The 20066-nt window shown below is 46.1% G+C and overlaps 1 protein-coding gene and 1 long non-coding RNA gene across 2 annotated transcripts in view; one reads left to right on the top strand and one right to left on the bottom strand.

Annotated features, from left to right (window-relative positions):
- The window catches only part of TTC33 (tetratricopeptide repeat domain 33), a 202859-nt gene that overhangs the window by 78807 nt on the left and 103986 nt on the right, over positions 1-20066 (top strand). The window lies entirely within an intron of this gene.
- The window catches only part of LOC122925189, a 29021-nt gene continuing 28552 nt past the window's right edge, over positions 19598-20066 (bottom strand). The window contains exon 3 of the long non-coding RNA XR_006387552.1: positions 19598-19951. This is a non-coding gene — a long non-coding RNA (uncharacterized LOC122925189). The remainder of the gene's footprint in view (positions 19952-20066) is intronic.

Below are 20066 nucleotides of genomic sequence, written 5' to 3' on the forward strand. Positions count from 1 at the left end.
ATGCCTGCCGGCCCTCCAGGCAGCGTACTGTGAGAGCTGTGATTCTCTAGGACCTTAGATGACATCATCACCATGTGACCAGTAACCTAGCAATATTCCTGGTCACATGGATATGAGGTCATCAACGTCCTACCAGGAGTGTTGCAGGAGAAGTTTGCCTTAACTGTGGAGCTTTTTTTGTGAAGATTACATCAGAAAAAGGTGACAGGGGCTGTTATGCTAATATACAGTAAACTACTGTATAGTGGGGGCCTGTATACTGTGGGGGGCTGTATACTGTGTGGGGAGCCTGTATAGTGTGTGGGGGGCCTGTATAGTGTGGGGGGGCCTGTATAGTGTGGGGGGATGTATACTGTGGGTTCTGTATATTGTGGAGTGATATACTGCTGTACTGTATACTGTGGGGGGCTGTATACTGTGGAGTGCTATACTGCTGTACTGTATAGTGTGGGGGGCTCTATAGTGTGGGGTGCTGTATCGTGTATAGTTTGGGGTGCTGTATACGGTGAGGTGCTATACTGCTCTACTGTATACTGTGAGGTATTGTATACTGTGGGGTGCTGTATACTGTGGGCTGCTATACTGCTCTACTATATACTGTGGGGTGCTGTATAGTGTGGGGTGCTATACTGCATACTGTGTGGTGCTGTATACTATAGGGTGCTATACTGCATACTGTGGGTTGCTGTATACTATAGGGTGCTATACTGCATACTGTGTGGTACTGTATACTATAGGGTGCTATACTGCATACTGTGGGGTGCTGGGGTGCACTGTAACACTAGGGTGAGCCGAGCCCTGGTCTCCTTCCTGCAGAGCGGTGCCCACTTCCAGCCTGAGCCCAGCTGCCCAGAGCACTGATCCTGAGCCGCTGGAGTCATCAGAACTGGTAGTATTTACAGTCATTCACTGCACTCTACCAGATGTGTGGATTTTTTGTGTGTGTGTTGTGGTGGAGGGCGTGATTGCCTGCTAAGGTGTGGGAAGGCGGGATCCACGGGGCCCAAGTAAACTTTTGCCCAGGGTCCAATCAATATTAAAGACGGCCCTGAAGACAGTGGTCTGCAGTAGAAGAGAAAGCCTTATGCTTTCTCTAAGCCCTGCCCCTAGTTATTCACCACTCACACATGGAGTGTACATGATCTGCAAGGATGGATAGTCTCTCTGTATATCTCGTAAGATCAGCCATGCCCCCCCCCCCTCTTCCTCACTGTCCCGTGTCTGGACGTAAGACATTGGTCTGCAGTAGAAGAGAAAGCCTCATGCTTTCTCTAAGCCCTGCGCCTAGTTATTCACCACTCACACATGGAGTGTACATGATCTACAAGGATGGATTCATACCCGGTTCAGTTGAGAGTGCCTTCCACATGGATGAGTGGCCCAGGGAATGCCAGGAAAACCTTCCCCAGACCATAACGCTGCCCCCACCAGCTTGTGTTCTTCTAGCAATGGTTGCAGGGTGTTTGTTCTCTGATGTTTCTCTCCTGACACGCCAACGTCCAATCGTTCCATGAAGCAGAAATGTAACTCGTCGGAGAAGGCAACCCTTTATCAATCAGCGGAGGTCCAATTCTGATACTGACACAAAAATTGAAACCTTTTCTTCCAATGCAACTTAGTTATCAGAGGTGCAATGACCGTCCGTTTCCCCCTAGTCCCATACACAGTAGGGTTCTCTGACGTCTGGTAGCCCATGGTTCATTTTGGTGGTCAGCTGCTCCACTGTAGAGTGTTGGTCCGCCCTTGCGCACCTTTGTAGCCGGCGTTCACCTCTCACTTCAATGGCGCGTAGTGCTCCACAGTTTCCATGTTGCTTTCTCACAATGGCGCCATTTGTCCCCTCATGATACTTTCACCAGGAGAACAATTGTCTCACTTAAGCAGATGGCATTTATCAGGTAGAGAAAGTTAATACAAGGCACTTACTAATGTATTGTAATAGTCCATATTGCTTACTTTGGTGACTAGATTCATTTTTGTATCATATTATACAGATCAGCTCTCAGTCTCATCGAGTGCGGAGGTTTCATGAGACAGCCTCTTCAGTGCCAAAAACTGGCCATAAGTTGCTGTAGTCTGTTTCAGACAGTCACAGTGATAACTGATTATCTGGTGACCATGACCCCTGTCGGAGGGAAATATATCAGGCAGATATTGACCAGTCAGTTCTTAGAAACCGGAAAATGGTCAATGACTCTAATAAGGACCAGATTGTGATATCTAGACCACAGGGACAGAGCATCTCCAGCGTGGGTGGTCTAGTGGGATGTTCCTGGTATGCAGTGCTTAGTACCTACCAAAAGTGGTCCAAGGAAGGACCACTGATGAACTGGCAACAGACTCATGGTGGGCTCTGAAGGTTCATTGATGTGTGTGTTGGGGGTGAAGACTAGCCCGTCAGATCTGATGTCACAGAAGAGCTACTGTAGAGAAAATTACTGACCACTTTCTTGCTGGCGATGATAGAAAGGTGTCAGGACAAGTAGGGCTTCAAATCTTGCTGTGTATGGGACTGAGTGCCTGTGCACTACCGAAAGTGTCTACAATGGGCATGTGAGCATCAGAACTGGAGCAAACATAACATAATGCGTACAGCCGAGTGTGTGTGTCACTTACCTGGGGAGATCTGGCACCAGATGCACTATGGGAAGAAGGCGGCCTGGTCTGAGGAATCAAGTTACACCATGTGTGGAAGAGATGGCACCAGGTACACTAAGGGAAGAGGGCAAACTGGTGGAGGCAGAGTGATGCCCTGGAGATTGTTCTGTGACACGTACCACCACCTACCTAATCATTGTACAAAGAACTACCCCCCTTCATGGCAGTAGCGCTCCCTACTTCTTTCAGCAACATAATGCCCTGGGCTCACTGTAAAAACTGCCAAGGATTGAGGAACTTTACAAAGATCAAGGTGATGTCTTATGCCCAAATTCCCAGATCTCAATCCGATTGTCCAATCTATGGAGGCTGCACCAAGTGACTTACAGGATCTGATACCACAGGACTCAGAGGTCTTGTGGAGTCCTGGCGTCTTTTTCAAGCATTTGAAAGTGGTGTTTGTGGAAAAAGATGAAATTTTACTGATTTGCCATTCTCTCCTAATTTACATTAGACTCAGTTACTCTTTTAGGGCTCATGCACATGAACGTGTGCCAGCCATTCAGTGTACTGGGGGCTGAAAATTGCGGTTCCCAATGCACGGGGATCATCTGCGTGGCTGCCGCAGACGGATGCAGACCCATTTAACTTTAATGGGTCCGTGATCCGTCCACACTGCAAAAAAATTGTTCTGTTTTGTTCTATTCTTTTTGTGTTGTGAAGGCACGGAGAGAAACCCCGCAGAAGCACTCCGCAGTGCCGCTGTTCTGCACCGCTCCTTCCGGATTGTGTATTCCACATCCGTGATATGATGAGCACACGGCCGGTGCCCATATATTGTGGACACGCTGTTTGCGGGCTGCAATACGGACACGGCCAGGTAACGGCGGTGTGCATAAGCCCTTAGGCCTCATGCACACGACCGTATGTATTTTGCGGTGCACAAAAAAACGTATCCGCAAAAAATACCGATGTCGTCCGTGTGCATTCTGTATTTTGCGGAACGGAACAGCTTGCCCCTAATAGAACAGTCCTATCCTTGTCCGTAATTCGAACAATAATAGGACATGTTCTATTTTTTTGCGGAACGGACATACGGAAACGAAATGCACACGGAGTAAGGGCTCATGCACACGACCGTATGTATTTCACGGTCCGCAGAAAGTGGAAGCTACACATAGGTCTAAGGGAAAGATTTGCACCTGTTTTTGTCTCGTAACCACTGATGAAACTCACTGACCAAACACTGACCTTAGAGGGTTTTTTTCCCAGTTGACTTTTTGGCAAATATTTGAAAGAACTTTACTTGTAGAATCAGAAAATGATACAGAAGGACAACCACGATTCAGTAATTTCATTCCGCACCCGCCTTATGAAGTCTTGGCATTTGGTATGACGTTGCTGTGAAGCCAGGAGAGCTCCGCGGCACTGATGTTAAATATCAAGTCGTGTGTCCTGTACTCGCCGGTTCCCATGCTTTATGAGACCAATATATTTTACCGTTTATGATACTTCGGAAAGGTCAGAAGTGGATTTTTAACCCATGAGCTGCACATGTAATTTACTGCCCTTGGAAAGCCTGCGACAGTTTCAAATGATCTCCATTTGCACACGTTGGAAATACCAGTTCTCTGTTCCTAATTGGTGGACTGTTTGTGTTTGCGGTGGCCTCACAAATTACAGCGGATTAAGAGTGATTCCGTCTATGGGAAACGTGACAGATATAAAACAGATCGCTCATGTTTTTGGCAAGTTCTCCCCAGGGAACCACAGAAGACAGTAAAATGCAGCTTGATTTATGTCCAGCTATTTATGATTGTCGCAGAAGATGGAGATGGATGTGTGCTGAAGTTTTATGGGCTTGGGTAACTTTTATGGTCTACAGAGACACTCGCACACTTGCAGTAACTTGTAGTCAAACGTCGTAGGGACTTTTTTAGGACCATTGGGTCCACGTCTACTGGAAACCCTACAGGAATAATAGCACTTGTCTCCCATAGTACAAAAACACCTGCTAAGAAGTGGTGAGCTTGTAGTTCAAAGAGGTGGTCTTGATGGTGTTTGGATGAACCTTCGTCCTAGGTTCCTCTTGATGCAGGTGGAGTATGGACTGTATGTTAGAGGTCTAGTATAGGAAAGAAATACATGGCCGCTTTCTTCCAAAAGGACTCCACACCCGTCCATGGTTCGTGTCTGGGATCGCAGCTCAACCCTATTAAATGGGCATTCCCCTCTCAGAAAGTTGTCCCCAACCTTGTCCCACCTGAGTATGGTGAGTATAGAGAAGCCCGTTCGCTTTTTAATAAAAATTTTTTTTTAAATGGGGTTGACCACTAGTGTTGAGCAATACGAGCTTCAGATGCTTCATCCGAAGTCGCTTAGTTCAAAGCTTTGGGATAATACTGTACCGAGATCCGTCTCCGTACAGTGTTAGAATGTATGGGCTCTGATGAGCTGAAGTAAGTTGCGCGTGACTTCGTTAATTAACTTCGGTAGTTGATTTTTAAAGTGGAAAACCACTATTAAAACTTGAAACCGAACTCTGCTTCGGTTCCGAGGTACTACCCGGGACCTGCACCTAGAACATAACTAATAGTGACCATACTGGTTGTCCCTCCCAGAAATTGTCAGATAGAGTTTGTATCAACTTAGTGATGTGAATACCTTAATAGTTAGTGGGGGAAAGTGCTTTATGTTTTTTAGGGGACTTTTTTTTCTTTTTTTTTTTTGCCTGATGGAACAGACTTTCACAGTAGTCCCCAGGAAGTTTTTTCTTTATCACCCCGGCCCTGCAGGTGTCTGTGTAAATGAGCCTCTTCAGGTTTAGTTAGTGCCGCGCTGTGCCCCGGTCATATACCTGATGACACGGACAGTGATGGGCTGTAAACATAACTCGCCTTGACAGCCGTTTCCGCCGATTCTAGATAAGTTGTATGCGGTTGCGAAATATAAACCCAATTATTGTGCAAATCGATGACATGGGCAATAAACTGACTCGCCCTACCTGTGCCCACTCAAGAATGACGTCTTGTCCGTGGTTCCAGTGACTGATGCAGACAGATACATCCCCGAGCGGATCTGCCATCATGTGCTGCTCGGGGACACAACACTGAATGCGGTGAATGTGACGTTATCACTAGAGATGAGCCAAGTTTTGAAAAATTTGATCCGAGAGTCGATTCAAATTATTTAATGACTAATTGCTTTCTGTTGTACAGAGCAATGATGGGGTCTGGCAATTGCGCCAACCCCTGTCATTTAACCCTGCAGATGCCGCATTCAACGCTTATCGCAGCATCTGCGACTCGTATCCAGCGTCTCAGGGGTTAAATTTAAAAAAAAAAATCATACTCTCCTCATCTACTTGCTCGAGGAGAGGCCGATCACTCCTGTCTTCATTGAAGAAAACCCAACAAAGGACCTGTGGCGAGCGTGATGAGGTCCCCACCTGAGATATCATCATGCTCGCTGCAGGTCCTTTGGCCGGTTTTCTTCAATGAAGACCGGAGCAGACGGCCTCTCCACGAGCAAGTGGATGAGGTGAGTATAATTTTATTTTATTTTTTTCAGCCACCATTTTAGGAAAAATTGATTTACAGTAGTTACCACGAAGTGCAAGAAAATTTGTCTTCTTGGCGAATCAGATTTTTCCTGAAATCAAAGTCCACTTCAGATACTTCAATTCTCTCAACACTAGTCATCACTTCCAGAGACTACAGGCAGCAGAGAGTCCGCTGGTACGGAGGGGCTTTCATAAGGGGAGTGTTTGTCTTTGTTTTACACAGGTTCCTGGCTCTCGCTACTTTTAGGGGGTTGGACAACCCCTCTAACCTCTTTAATGGGTCCAAGATTTTTTTTAAAAAGGCTCCTTTTTTTCTCTCCAGAAATGGCACTACACCTGTCCACTGGTTGGTTGTGTGTGGTATTGCAGCTCGACTCTATTCGGTTCCATGGAACCAACCTGCAATACCATCCCTAGGCCTTTTTCACATGGTAAGTATTTTTTTATCACTATTTGTAAGGCAAAACTAGGAGTGGGCCCAAAACACAAATATTTCTACTATACCCTTTCTTGGTAGGCTCCACTCCTGGTTTTGGCTTATAAATACTGATGCAAAATACTGACCGTGTGAAAGTGGCCTTAATGACTTGCTAATTTTTATAAAATCTTTTCGTTTCTTGCCCATCCACATTTCAGCCGCAGCTTTTTTTTTTTACATTTCTTTATTGATTCATGCAGAATTTTTTTTAATTTTAAGCTCCTTTAAAGGGGATGTCCAAGGTAATTACAAATTTGCCCCACACCATCTAATGCAAAAATATCCTACTTTTTGGCGGCCACCATTCACTAGCCGTTAAAAAAAAAAAAAACTGCCATGTGAGAAGACCCATAGACTTTCATTAGTTATGAAAACGGAGTGAATGACCACTGAAAGATGTTTTGGCAGTCATTAAGGGGTTATATATAAATTATATTTATATATATATATATATATATATATATATATATACTATGTGTGAATGGAGTACACCTTGCGCCCCGTAGGCTGCACCAGAATTATAGGACATACCTCACTTGTATAGGCATAATAAATTCTGCTTCGGTTCCGAGGTACTAGTCGGTTTCAAGTTATAAATTTTTCCCCTTTTAAAAATCAACTTCCGAAATTATTCAAAAAGTCACGCGCGACTTCGCGAATAACTAACTTCGGCTCATCGGAGCCCATACATTCTAATAATGTAAGAAGACGAATCTCCGTACTGTATTTTTCCGAAGTTTTGAACGAAGCATCCAAAGCTCGCTTTGCTCAGCACTAATCTCAATAGTGAGGCTTGTTCACTCGTCTTCAGTGATTTTCTGCTTTTCACTCCGTTAGGGTCTATTCACACGTCCGTAGAATGGGTCCGCATCCGTTCCGCAATTCTGCGGAACGGGTGCGGACCTATTCATTCTCAAGGGGACAGAAAGGATGCAGACAGCACGCATTGTGCTGTCCGCATATCCGGTCCGCGGCTCCCCAAAAAAATAAAACATTGTGTTGGCTTGTGTTGACTCTCCAAATCCTGGGAGAGTAATGGAGACGATTCTGAGAGGAGCCTGGTGATTTCCAGTAACAACCGGCACTTAATCACTTAGTTTGTCTCTAATTCCAGCTATAAAGTTACAGCTCTTCATCCTGGAGTCCTGGAGAACTTGGAAACTGAGCCATGATGTGCTTACATTTACACCCCGCAGCCATAACATTAAAACCACCTGTCTAATATTGTGTAGTTTCCCCCTTGTGCCACCATTATAGCACTGGCATGAGCTCCACAAGAGCAATGTGGTGTACCTGATGTCATACCTTCTCCAGGTAAGTGTCTCGCACATACCTGGCCGTTCACATGATGTAACGTGATTCATTAGAAAGGCTGCTTTCTTCCATTGCTCCATGGTCCAGCTCTGATGCTCATGTGCTCACTTTTGGTGGTGGACAGCATCGCTACTCTGGTTTACAGCAATGCAGCCCCATGTTCAGCTAGCTCGTCAGGGTTGGTGGTGCCCACTCGGCAAATAATATAGTGGGGTCCCATCCCAGCATCATCGTCATTCAACACAATCTAACGTGTTTGGGAAGAGCTGGAAGGATCAGTGTGGTGGAGGCTCCATGGGTGTGGATGTCTGTTTATTTACCCCTTTTTGCCTTTCTGATATTACAACCCTTTATATGATCCAGTTTCTGACCAGTGGCTTTCCAGTTGGAGACCACAGAGTTAGAACATATAAAGGAATCCATACTTGCTGACTGGTGGTGATAACTGTAAGATACTGTATCTTCTCCATTATGACCCACATATGAGGAACATTCTGTGAAGGTCATTGTACAATGGTGGACAATACAAGAAGCGACTCTTCTGGATGATTCCTGGATGCAACCTTGTTTTGGAGACCGCATGAAGTCCATCTAAGAGTCATTAGATCATAATTTAGGGCAACCAGGTTTGTGTGAACACCATTGTGGACGCATTCTCTTTACAAAAAAGGTCACACATAAAGGATTACGTTGGATTAGTCTTTCGCCCTAAGGGTCCTTTACACAATTTGCTCAAGAAGCACAAACTGATAATTGCTCCTGGAATGAGAAGATCTAGGCCGTCCATGTCACCTTTTACCTCAGCTACTTAATCCCCTGTGTTCATCGCCTGCTAATCTTTTTACGAGTCTAATTTTAGCTAATGAGGTGAAATCTTTACCGTAAGTCCAGCGCACAAACCCTATAGAGAGCATAATCCAAATGTAAGAAGAGCAATTTTGTCAGAAGATGGTCATCTAAGGACAAAACTCTCCCCCACCCAATACCACTCAGTATCTCTGTTATCGTCTCCTCAAGATTCAAAGATCTGCAGTGTGGTCTTCAAAGCTAAAAGATCGGTAGTTTCTTGACAACCTGAAAAATTTATACTAAAAGGGAATGGCTTTTGTGTATGATTTTAGCGTTGTTAACGGGTTTTCCAACTTTATAAAAACAAAAAAAATGAATGCTTTAAAATAACAAAAAAAGTGCTTGGCTTTATCCGCCCTGATCCAACGCAGACTCTCCATTGATCCTCCATGGTCTTTTTTGCAAGCTTCTAGCATGTGACCAGTGCAGCCAGTCGATGCCCCATCGGCCACATGTCGTAATACTGGTGTCACCAACACATATGAGTCTATTTCATTAATAGACAGAAAAGTCTCTGTAGATTTTTAACAGTCTCCTGGAAGGGAAGCCCCTCCACTAGAGGCCAGAGAGTGACAGGGGGCTGCATATAGAGCCTTATCTGTTTGTATAGCGATCCTGTCCCACCATATTCAGGCCTCCAGCAGTAGAATGCAGTTGTTATAAACTTCTTCACTCTCCAATGGTAATGAGATGACTCTGCTCATTCTGTCCCAGTCTATACAGCAAAGCTGAGCAAGTGAACTGCAGTATATTGTGTAGTCATGTGGACAGTAACAAGAAAGTAAAAAACACCACCAAATAGAGACTAGTCTTCACTTAACAGTGCATTATTCGTGATACGAATTCCCTATTTGTGATAATTATTAGGGTCCTGTAAGTCGGCATGCAGAGGTATAGCTGTAGGGCATACATACTGTAGGTAGCAGTTGCATTCAGTTCCTGGTGCCTGAAGATTGGTGGGGGTCTGTTTATAGATTTTTTTTTACTGTGCAGGAGCCTAATGCTATGCCTCTGCCTGCGTAGAAGAGTGAAGATCGGAATTGGCTACTGTTTTTGGCAGCCTGTATACACCATATTGAGTGAATAGACCTTTCACCGGGGTGGTCACCATGTGCTGACCTCACTTTGAACCACTTTCCAGTTAAAGCAATGAGCTGTCGCCCAGGAGAGTCCGCATCTGTTGCTTACCCTCTGGTCTTCCAATATTCGGGGGGTTTAGTTTACAGAAGTAAGTAGCTTTTCCACAATAGACATGTAAACAGCAGTCCATTAGAAGACGCGCCGGCGGGGATTTGGTTTTAGTCACTGCTGTTTATTGCGTGACCAATGTAAATCCTTATAAACTCCTTCCGAATGGGAAAATAGAGCCGGCGTAATAGTCGTAGGACCATATCGGTGTGACTTCGGGACGAGTTCCTGTCTCTGCTCCTTTACACCTCCTGTGATGTTCTTCATTCACAATTTTTATGATAATTTTATCTTCTCCAGGTCTATGCTGTTGATGTCCTGTCCTTATATGATCCTTGGAGGGGGGGTGTTGACTCTTAACACCATCGATAGGGTGAACGAAGGGGCTCAACGTCCCTGTCTTTATTTACCTGGGACAGCACCATACACTGGGTAGTGGCCATGTCTGGCATTACAGGACTAAGCTGCAGTACCAGGAACAGCCACTATGAAATGTCTGGCACTGTTCGAGGTGACCTGCTGATCAGGGGTGGTACTAGAAACCTGCCGATCCGATAAGGATAGGCCGTATGTATTATAGTCCTGGGAAACCTGTGTACTTTTTTTTTTACTGAATCATCTTTGACAGATAACATAACTTCTTCTTTTAGATTTAAAGGAAAACACCAGGCAGTGAGTATCATACTTAGTGCGTGGTTTGAGGGGGCGGAGCCTGACACAGGGCTTCATAGAACACAGAAGAGACAGTATGTGCCACGCTCCGCCCCTGAGACCCTGCATTTGGTATAACACTGTGCCCACATTTACGGATCTTGCTCTGATCTGAGAAAAGGAGGGATTTATGAAGCGCTGTGGAATAGGTTAGCGCCATATAAAGATTATTACCACTTTTATTAGTTGTGCAAAAACAGGCGTAGATTTTCATAGAAATTTGTGCCATTTTCAGGCTAATTTTTCTTGATGAATTTGACTAAATCTTGGAGACCTACCTGCTGCTGTAAGTGCAAGGAGATGAAACTTTAAGGCCTCTTTCAGACGGGCGTTGCGGGAAAATTTGGGGGTGCGTTGCGAGAACACCCGCAATTTTTTCGTGCGAGTGCAATACATTGTAATGCACGATTTTTCTCACGCAAGTGCAAAATTCGTGTTTGGTACCCAAACCAGAACTTCTTCACAGAAGTTCAGGTTTGGGATTGGTGTTCTGTAGATTGTATTATTTTCCCTTATAACATGGTTATAAGGGAAAATAATAGCATTCTGAATACAGAATGCTTAGTATAATAGTGCTGGAGGGGTTAAAAAAAATAATAATAATTTAACTCGCCATAGTCCACTTGCTCGCGTAGCCGGCATCTCCTTCTGTCTTCATCTTAGCTTTGTGTAGCAACAGGACCTGTGGTGATGTCACTCCGGTCATCACATGGTAAAAGATCATGTGATGACTGTGACGTCACCAAAGGTCCTTGTTGCTACACAAAGCTAAGATGAAGACAGAAGGAGATGCCGGCTGGGCGAGCAAATGGATTAAGGTGAGTTAATTTATTTTTATTAATTTTTTAACCCCTCCAGCGCTATTTTACTATGCATTCTGTATTCAGAATGCTATTATTTTCCCTTATAACCATGTTATAAGGGAAAATAATAATGATCGGGTCTCCATCCCGATCGTCTACTAGCAACCATGCGTGAAAATCGCACCGCATCCGCACTTGCTTGCGGATGCTTGCGATTTTCACGCAACCCCATTCACTTCTATGGGGCCTGCGTTGCGTGAAAAACACACAAAGAGGAGCATGCTGCGATTTTCACGCAACGCATAAGTGATGTGCAATGTGTGAGGTGAAAGCATTGCACCCGCACTGAATCCTGACCCATTCATTTCTATGGGGCTGTGCACATGAGCGGTGATTTTCACGAGTCACTTGTGCGTTGCGTGAAAATCGCAGCATGCTCTATATTCTGCGTTTTTCACGCAGGCCCCATAGAAGTGAATGGGGCTGCGTGAAAATCGCAAGCAAGTGCGGATGCGGTGCGATTTTCACGCATGGTTGCTAGGTGACGATCGGGCTGGGGACCCGATCTGTATTATTGTCCCTTATAACATGGTTATAAGGGAAAATAATAGCATTCTGAATACAGAATGCAAAGTAAAATAGTGATGGAGGGGTTAAAAATAAAAAAAAAATCAACTCACCGAGTCCACTTGATCGCGTAGTTGTGGATCTCTGTCTTTTTCTGTAATGTTGAGCTGCCAGCTAAGGACCTGTGGTGACGTCACATGACATGGTCCCTCACCATGGTGATGAACCATGTGATTGGACCATGTGATGAGCACAGTGACGTCACCAAAGGTTTTATTCCTGTGCACAGCAAAGAAGAAGACAGAAGAGAAGCCGGGCAGCGCGATCAAGTAGATTAAGGTGAGTTACATTTTTATTTAATTTTTTTTAACCCCTCCAGCCTTATTGTACTATGCACTCTGTATTAAGAATGCTATTATTTTCCCTTATAATCTACAGAACACCGATCCCAAGCCTGAACTTCTGTGAACTGCCTAAGGTTTCCTGTTTCAATCAACATCCTATAAAATCTTTATTTCTGAGGGTCGATAAATTTTCTAATGTATTTCTTTTACCTTTTTTGCATCTGTCTCCCGTTCTGGGCTGTGGTCACATGACCATGTCCATGCAGCTGTTTCCTATTTCCTGTAATGTTATGTCCATGGGCAGGGCAGTGATGGGGGAGTGTCTATGTAACTAATTGGGTGGGAGGAGCTATTAAATATTTGGGTGTTAGGAGCACCAAAGCAAAAATGGCGGCACCAAACAAAAACAAATAATCAGTGCAAGCCCAGGGGGTTTAGACCAGTGCCCAATATACAAGTAGGCAGCACTCTCAGCAGGTTGAAGTAAAAATGTAGCGTTTATTCCCCCATGTGGACGCAACGTTTTGGCTCAACTTTAGAGCTTTTCTCTGGGTGTTAGGGGCAGTGATGGGGGGGGGGGGTGTCTATGTAACTAGTGATAGGGGGTGTCTATGTAATTAATTGGGTGGGAGTAGCTATAAAATAGCTGGGTGATAGGGGAGTGTCTATGTAATTAGTTTGGTGGGAGGAGCTATAAAACAGCTGAGTGATAGGGGAGTGTCTATGTAGTTGGGTGGGAGGAGCCATAAAATAGCTGGGTAATAGTGTCTATGTAATTAGTTGGTTGGGAGGAGCTATAGAATAGCTGGGTGATAGGGGAGTGCCTTATGTAATTAGTTGGGTGGGAGGAGCTATACTATAGGGGAGTGCCTATGTCATTTGCTGGGTGGGAGTAGCTACAAAATATCTGGGTGATAGGGGGAGTGTCTATGTAATAAGGTGGGAGGAGCTATAAAATAGCTGGGTGATAGGGGAGTGCCTATGTATTTAGTTGGGTGGGAGGAGCTATTCAATAGCTTGGTGATAGGGGAGTACCAATGTAATTAGTTGGGTGGGAGGAGCTATACAATAGGGGAGTGCCTATGTCATTAGTTGGGTGGGAGGAGCTATACAATAGCTGGGTTTTAGGAGCAGTGATAGGGAGTGTCTATATAACTAGCTGGGTGGGAGGAGCTATAAACTAGTTGGTCGTTGTTAGGGGCGGTGCTGGAGCTGTGGCAGAGGAAGGAGAAGTGCATCATGGGTTTGGTTGGATACAGAAACAGGAAGTGCTACAAACAAGATGGAAAAAAACCAGAGGGATTGGTTTACATGGAGAAAACGGGTCAGAAGAGTCCAAACTGAAGAAGAAAAAGCATTGGGAAGATGTACATGAAGGAAGAGACTACATGAGCATATCTGCTGAGAAACCATAGTAATCCTGGAAAACCCCTTTAAGTTCCCCCACCTACCATGTGCCACTTATAATACTGGGGTCTTATGTAGCAGGGGGGAGTGATCTCCTCAGGCACCAGGGTCTGGGTGCACCTGCTGCCTCTGCCCTTTCAGGATCAGAGTTTCACAGTATCGGAGTGTCCAGGCGTCCTGGTGGGTCACATCACTTAGTGCTTTACACCCGTGTTTAATGTCCTGCAGGCCGGTGTTAGCTCTCAGTGCGGTCCTGCTCCTAACACTGACATAATCTCCTCCTCTTGACTTCTCCATTTCCATCTTCTGGATAAAAATCCCATCATCTTGGCGTGAGATTACACAGAAATGTGTTTAGTGCTGAATATTTAATATTGTGGCTGTAAGATCTGCAGGAGGTAGTGCGACCGCATTGCACATTTACTGGAACCCGCTGTATACACGCTTGTTAAAGGGAAATGAAGCTGAAGGCTTGAACGGGATCCACGCGCAGACTGTGCGGTATGACGGATACTACAGTTACTTTAAGGGGTACTCCAGCGAAAAAAGAAAAATAGGTTCTCATTAGGGTTCATTATTAGAGTCACCTCCAAAATCAGTTTCCAAGTATGCATGCAGCCATGTAGGGTAGGTGCCCCGAAACATCACTGTATCTCGCTTGTGAATATCCAGTCTTCTAATCCTGAGAAATGCTTATTTTTATTTTTATGCAAAAAAGGTTTTCGGTGCACCCTGGGCAGGGCTGTTCCAGGGCAGGGCTGTTCCATTCAGTGCACTTGGCTTCACCTTTGTCATCACTACTGGGTCTGTGGGACACCAAATGGAATGCCACCTACAGTGCACCAAGCACTTTATTTGCATAGGTATTGGAGGGCTAAATTTTCACAGGAAAGGTATGGTCATGTTTTGGGTCATCCACCCTACGTGGCGGTACGCTCATTTTGAAACCAATTTTGGAGGTGACAGACTCCCATTAAATTCCATAATAGCCCTTTGCTGTGTAGCCAGTGACTGCTGGAGAACTGCGGCCAGCCGGCAACAACCCTGGATCTCCATGCTTGCAGCAGTCACCCCCATTACGTTGCAAAAGCACTGGAACAGCACCTCCTGCATTTTTCAAGGGAAGATAACCCACACTGGTCAGCCATGATTTGCAGGAGCTGGCTGACAAATTACTTTTGAAGTTATTTAATGTTATGGCTTATCAGTGGCGGACGGACATCTAGGATTCCCGTTGTCCCGGAGAATTAAGGAACAGAGGTCACCATGACGTTTAGGCCTTATCGTGAGGTACCCAGTCAACCACCTTTGCCCAGCAGGGGTCCAGGTGCTCTGCTGTCCAGAAGAAGGCCGTAAAGGAGCTGCAACAGCTACCTGATTTTGTGCATCTGCATTGTGGGGAGCAGTGGTCCTCTCCGTCAGCCCCCACATGGATTGCAGAATACCATCACCTACTATAGAAGATAAGATGAAGATGAATGTTCCTTCTCGTATTTGTCTCCTTTGAACATATACCATTTTTTTTGTCTGGCACATCGGCTGATGATTAGGTTAAGCTGCTCCTGAGACATTTTGCAGTCCTTGAGATCATAGAAGAGCGTTCCATTAGAGATGGTAAACTCGTTATGTCTTGTTCCCGATGTATCATCGTTGTCCAGATCTCCTCTTATTCATCAGTCTGAACACTTGACGCTGGTTACGCTGACTTCTGGGATTGATCTGCCTCAGTTACTGATGTGGACATTTCTCTAGTAAAGCAGCAGCCTCCTGCAACGTTCTCCACAGCGGGAAACATGAAGAGGATGCAGGAATCATGGCTGAAGGCTCCAGCAAGTAACAATTAGAAGTGTAGAGATGGGACTGAGCGGAGGAGGGACCTTTATATTGTGGGACTGAGGATTTAGTAGGACCTGAGAAGTCAGTCTACTCAAATGGGCTGATAATTCCTGTAAGGGGTTTTTTCGGGCCAGGGTGTTATTTTGTACACTTGAGGTATTTTTTGCAGCCTCATTCCCATATTTGGTACCTGGTAGTAGATCACACATACAGATCTGTATGGATTTAGAATATCTGTCTTACAGACACTCTGCATGTCCTGTGTCGGCAGCCTTCCCCTTGTTCCTTTCCTGGAGATCCTCCTCTGCAGCCATCCATTGCTCTTACATGGGTATCCTCATTTGCTGCTATCCATTTGCCCTTTCCTAGGTATCTCTGCAGGCACATCCCCTCTCCTCTTTCATGGGTATCCTCCTGTGCATCTATGCCTTTGCCCATTATCCTGCTATTTCCTTGCCCCATCCTTGTTATCGTCTGCTTCAGCTGACCCTTTGCCCATTCCTGGTTATCCACATCTGCTATACATTTGCCCTTTCCTGGGTATCCTCCTGTGCATCCGTCCCCTTGCCCTTTCCTTGGTATCCTCCTGTGTAGCCATCCCCATGCTCTTTCCTGGGTATCCTCCTGTGCATCCGTCCCCTTGCCCTTTAGTGAGTATCCTGTGCATCCACCCCCTTGCTCTTTCCTGGGTATCCTCCTGTGTATCCACCCCCTTGCTCTTTCCTGGGTATCCTCCTGTGCATCCATCCCCTTGCCCTTTAGTGAGTATTCTTCTGTGCATCCATGCCCTTGCCCTTTCCTGGGTATCCTCCTGTGTAGCCATCCCCTTGCTCTTCCTGGGTATCCTCCTGTGTAGCCATCCCCTTGCTCTTACCTGAGTATCCTCCTGTGTATTCATCCCCTTGCTCTTTCCTGGGTATCCTCCTGTGTATCCATCCCCTTGCTCTTTCCTGGGTATCCTCCTGTGTAGCCATCCCCTTGCTCTTACCTGAGTATCCTCCTGTGTATTCATCCCCTTGCTCTTTCCTGGGTATCCTCCTGTGTATCCATCCCCTTGCTCTTTCCTGAGTATCCTCCTGTGTATTCATCCCCTTGCTCTTTCCTGGGTATCCTCCTGTGTATTCATCCCCTTGCTCTTTCCTGGGTATCGTCCTGTGCATCCATCCCCTTGCCCTTTAGTGAGTATCCTTCTGTGCATCCATGCCCTTGCCCTTTCCTGGGTATCCTCCTGTGTAGCCATCCCCTTGCTCTTTCCTGGGTATCCTCCTGTGTAGCCATCCCCTTGCTCTTCCTGGGTATCCTCCTGTGTAGCCATCCCCTTGCTCTTACCTGAGTATCCTCCTGTGTATTCATCCCCTTGCCCTTTAGTGAGTATCCTTCTGTGCATCCATGCCCTTGCTCTTTCCTGGGTATCCTCCTGTGTATTCATCCCCTTGCTCTTTCCTGGGTATCCTCCTGTGCAGCCATCCCTTTGCTTTTTCATGAGTATCCTCTTCTTCAGCTATTTCCTTTCCTTGGTATCTTCGTCGGCAGCCCTTACATGATGACAGAGTATTTCCAATAAGGCGCTGAGGATAGCTCTTCCTTCCCCTCCCTGCACATGACACAGAGCATGCCCACACCACTGTCCCACAGAAGCCATTTTTGATGTCCTGGAGCCTGTTGTAAAAACAAATCTCTGGACCTGTTTGATCTACTCAGACAAGGTGATCGCCTCCATAATCGTGAGAAGTATTCAGTCACAAGGTTGAGCTTTCTGTATCCACTGAGACACATACGTGTGCACCAGAGCTGCAAACACAAAACGGTGGTGCAGCTTCATTTTTTATTTCCATGTACTGGAGAAGTGAATGTCATAGTTTATGGGAGAGAGGTCCGGTGATGCATATGACGCACGTTTCCGTATTCCCTGACATACTCTACAGTTCATCACATTTTGTGCAGAACACACCAATAAATATTGCCCGCTGTGTCCCTCTCCATGTACCCGACCCCTGACCCCTCGCTACTTTCTCAGAAGTCATGTTTGCATAATGTGCAGAGTCCTTCCTCAGTCTTCTTCCTCCAGGCGGCCAGTAACGGATTTTCCTCGATCAAAGGCTTCAGTTCTTGACTTTTCATAATGTCATTGATCTCTCATTGACCTGTCACTTTGTATAATAGGAGGCCCCTTTATTAAAGGGGTTATTCCATGATTAATGTGGACAAAATGAAAATCCGACATCACATACTACATGACAATGTCACTGCTCCGCTAGATTTATTTCATGATGACAGCTCAGTAAGTGTGTCCTTTCTGCTTCAGCCCTCTCCCTTTCACAGCTCAGTGGTTATGTCCTTTCTGCTGTAGCTGTCTCCCTATCACAGCTCAGGGTGTGTGTCCTTCCTGCTACAGCTCTCTCCCTATCACAGCTCAGGGTGTGTGTCCTTCCTGCTACAGCTCTCTCCCTATCACAGCTCAGGGTGTGTGTCCTTCCTGCTACAGCTCTCTCCCTATCACAGCTCAGGGTGTGTGTCCTTCCTGCTGCAGCTCTCTCCCTATCACAGCTCAGTAGAGGTGTCCTTCCTGCTACAGCTCTCTCCCTATCACAGCTCAGGGTGTGTGTCCTTCCTGCTGCAGCTCTCTCCCTATCACGGCTCAGTAGAGGTGTCCTTCCTGCTGCAGCTCTCTCCCTATCACGGCTCAGTAGAGGTGTCCTTCCTGCTACAGCTCTCTCCCTATCACAGCTCAGTAGAGGTGTCCTTCCTGCTACAGCTCTCTCCCTATCACAGCTCTGAGTGTGTGTCCTTCCTGCTGCAGCTCTCTCCCTATCACAGCTCAGGGTGTGTGTCCTTCCTGCTACAGCTCTCTCCCTATCACAGCTCAGGGTGTGTGTCCTTCCTGCTACAGCTCTCTCCCTATCACATCTCAGGGTGTGTGTGTCCTTCCTGCTACAGCTCTCTCCCTATCACAGCTCAGGGTGTGTGTCCTTCCTGCTACAGCTCTCTCCCTATCACAGCTCAGGGTGTGTGTCCTTCCTGCTGCAGCTCTCTCCCTATCACGGCTCAGTAGAGGTGTCCTTCCTGCTGCAGCTCTCTCCCTATCACGGCTCAGTAGAGGTGTCCTTCCTGCTACAGCTCTCTCCCTATCACGGCTCCGAGTGTGTGTCCTTCCTGCTGCAGCTCTCTCCCTATCACAGCTCAGGGTGTGTGTCCTTCCTGCTACAGCTCTCTCCCTATCACAGCTCAGAGGGTGTGTGTCCTTCCTGCTACAGCTCTCTCCCTATCACAGCTCAGGGTGTGTGTCCTTCCTGCTACAGCTCTCTCCCTATCACAGCTCAGGGTGTGTGTCCTTCCTGCTGCAGCTCTCTCCCTATCACAGCTCAGGGTGTGTGTCCTTCCTGCTACAGCTCTCTCCCTATCACAGCTCAGGGTGTGTGTCCTTCCTGCTGCAGCTCTCTCCCTATCACAGCTCAGGGTGTGTGTCCTTCCTGCTACAGCTCTCTCCCTATCACAGCTCAGGGTGTGTGTCCTTCCTGCTGCAGCTCTCTCCCTATCACAGCTCAGTAGAGGTGTCATTTCTGCTACAGCTCTCTCCCTATCACAGCTCAGAGGGTGTGTCCTTTCTGCTGCTGCTCTCCCCCTTGGACTGTCAAAGCTTATAACTTTGTTATAGTCGGGCCGATGGCAGTTGAAGGGCAGAACTGTGCATCCACCTCAACAAGGGGGACAGAGAAATAACGAAAAGAACAAACAGCAGGTGGCGCTATACAGATACAGTTTATTGAATAACTTGGTGGCTATACTGAATTTTTAATTACATGCAATTACAAAAGGATTCAGATGCAGGGACTGGTTTAAAAATGTGGACTTTTATTTAATGGGACAGTGCCTCTTAATGTAAATCTCCATCTTCATTTCCTCCTAATTTCCCTCAGTTTGATTGATGCAGCTCTCGTAGGCGACCACTTTTTAGATTATAGGTGCTGTGGCAATGGACTAATTACTACAGGTCCAACTCCTGGCATTCCCCATGATTTTCCCCATGATTTTGCCGTGGGAGGTAGCTGCCAGTCATGCATTTCCACTGCAGCGACCACTACAGGGCATATGTGGTATTACATGATGGTCATTCAGATGAGCGTCTGTCTATACGTGGATGGCCTGAGTCCGTCCTCCGTGTCTGACATTCTGGACGGTTTCTTGATTTCCTCAGATATTTGGATTGTCAGATAGAGCTACCTGTGACTACTGCAGTGCCTGTAGCATGCTGTTTAGATGATAGTTACTGTATTTTTCACCCTATAAGACGCACCTAGGTTTTAGAGGTGGAAAATAAAATAAGAAAAAAATATTTTTCATTAGACCTCAGCTAAGACCCCCCCAACGTTAATCAGACCTTCAATGTTAATAAGAACCCCATTCAGACC

Source organism: Bufo gargarizans, chromosome 1 (assembly GCF_014858855.1).
Source record: "Bufo gargarizans isolate SCDJY-AF-19 chromosome 1, ASM1485885v1, whole genome shotgun sequence".
Taxonomy (NCBI): Eukaryota; Metazoa; Chordata; class Amphibia; order Anura; family Bufonidae; genus Bufo; species Bufo gargarizans.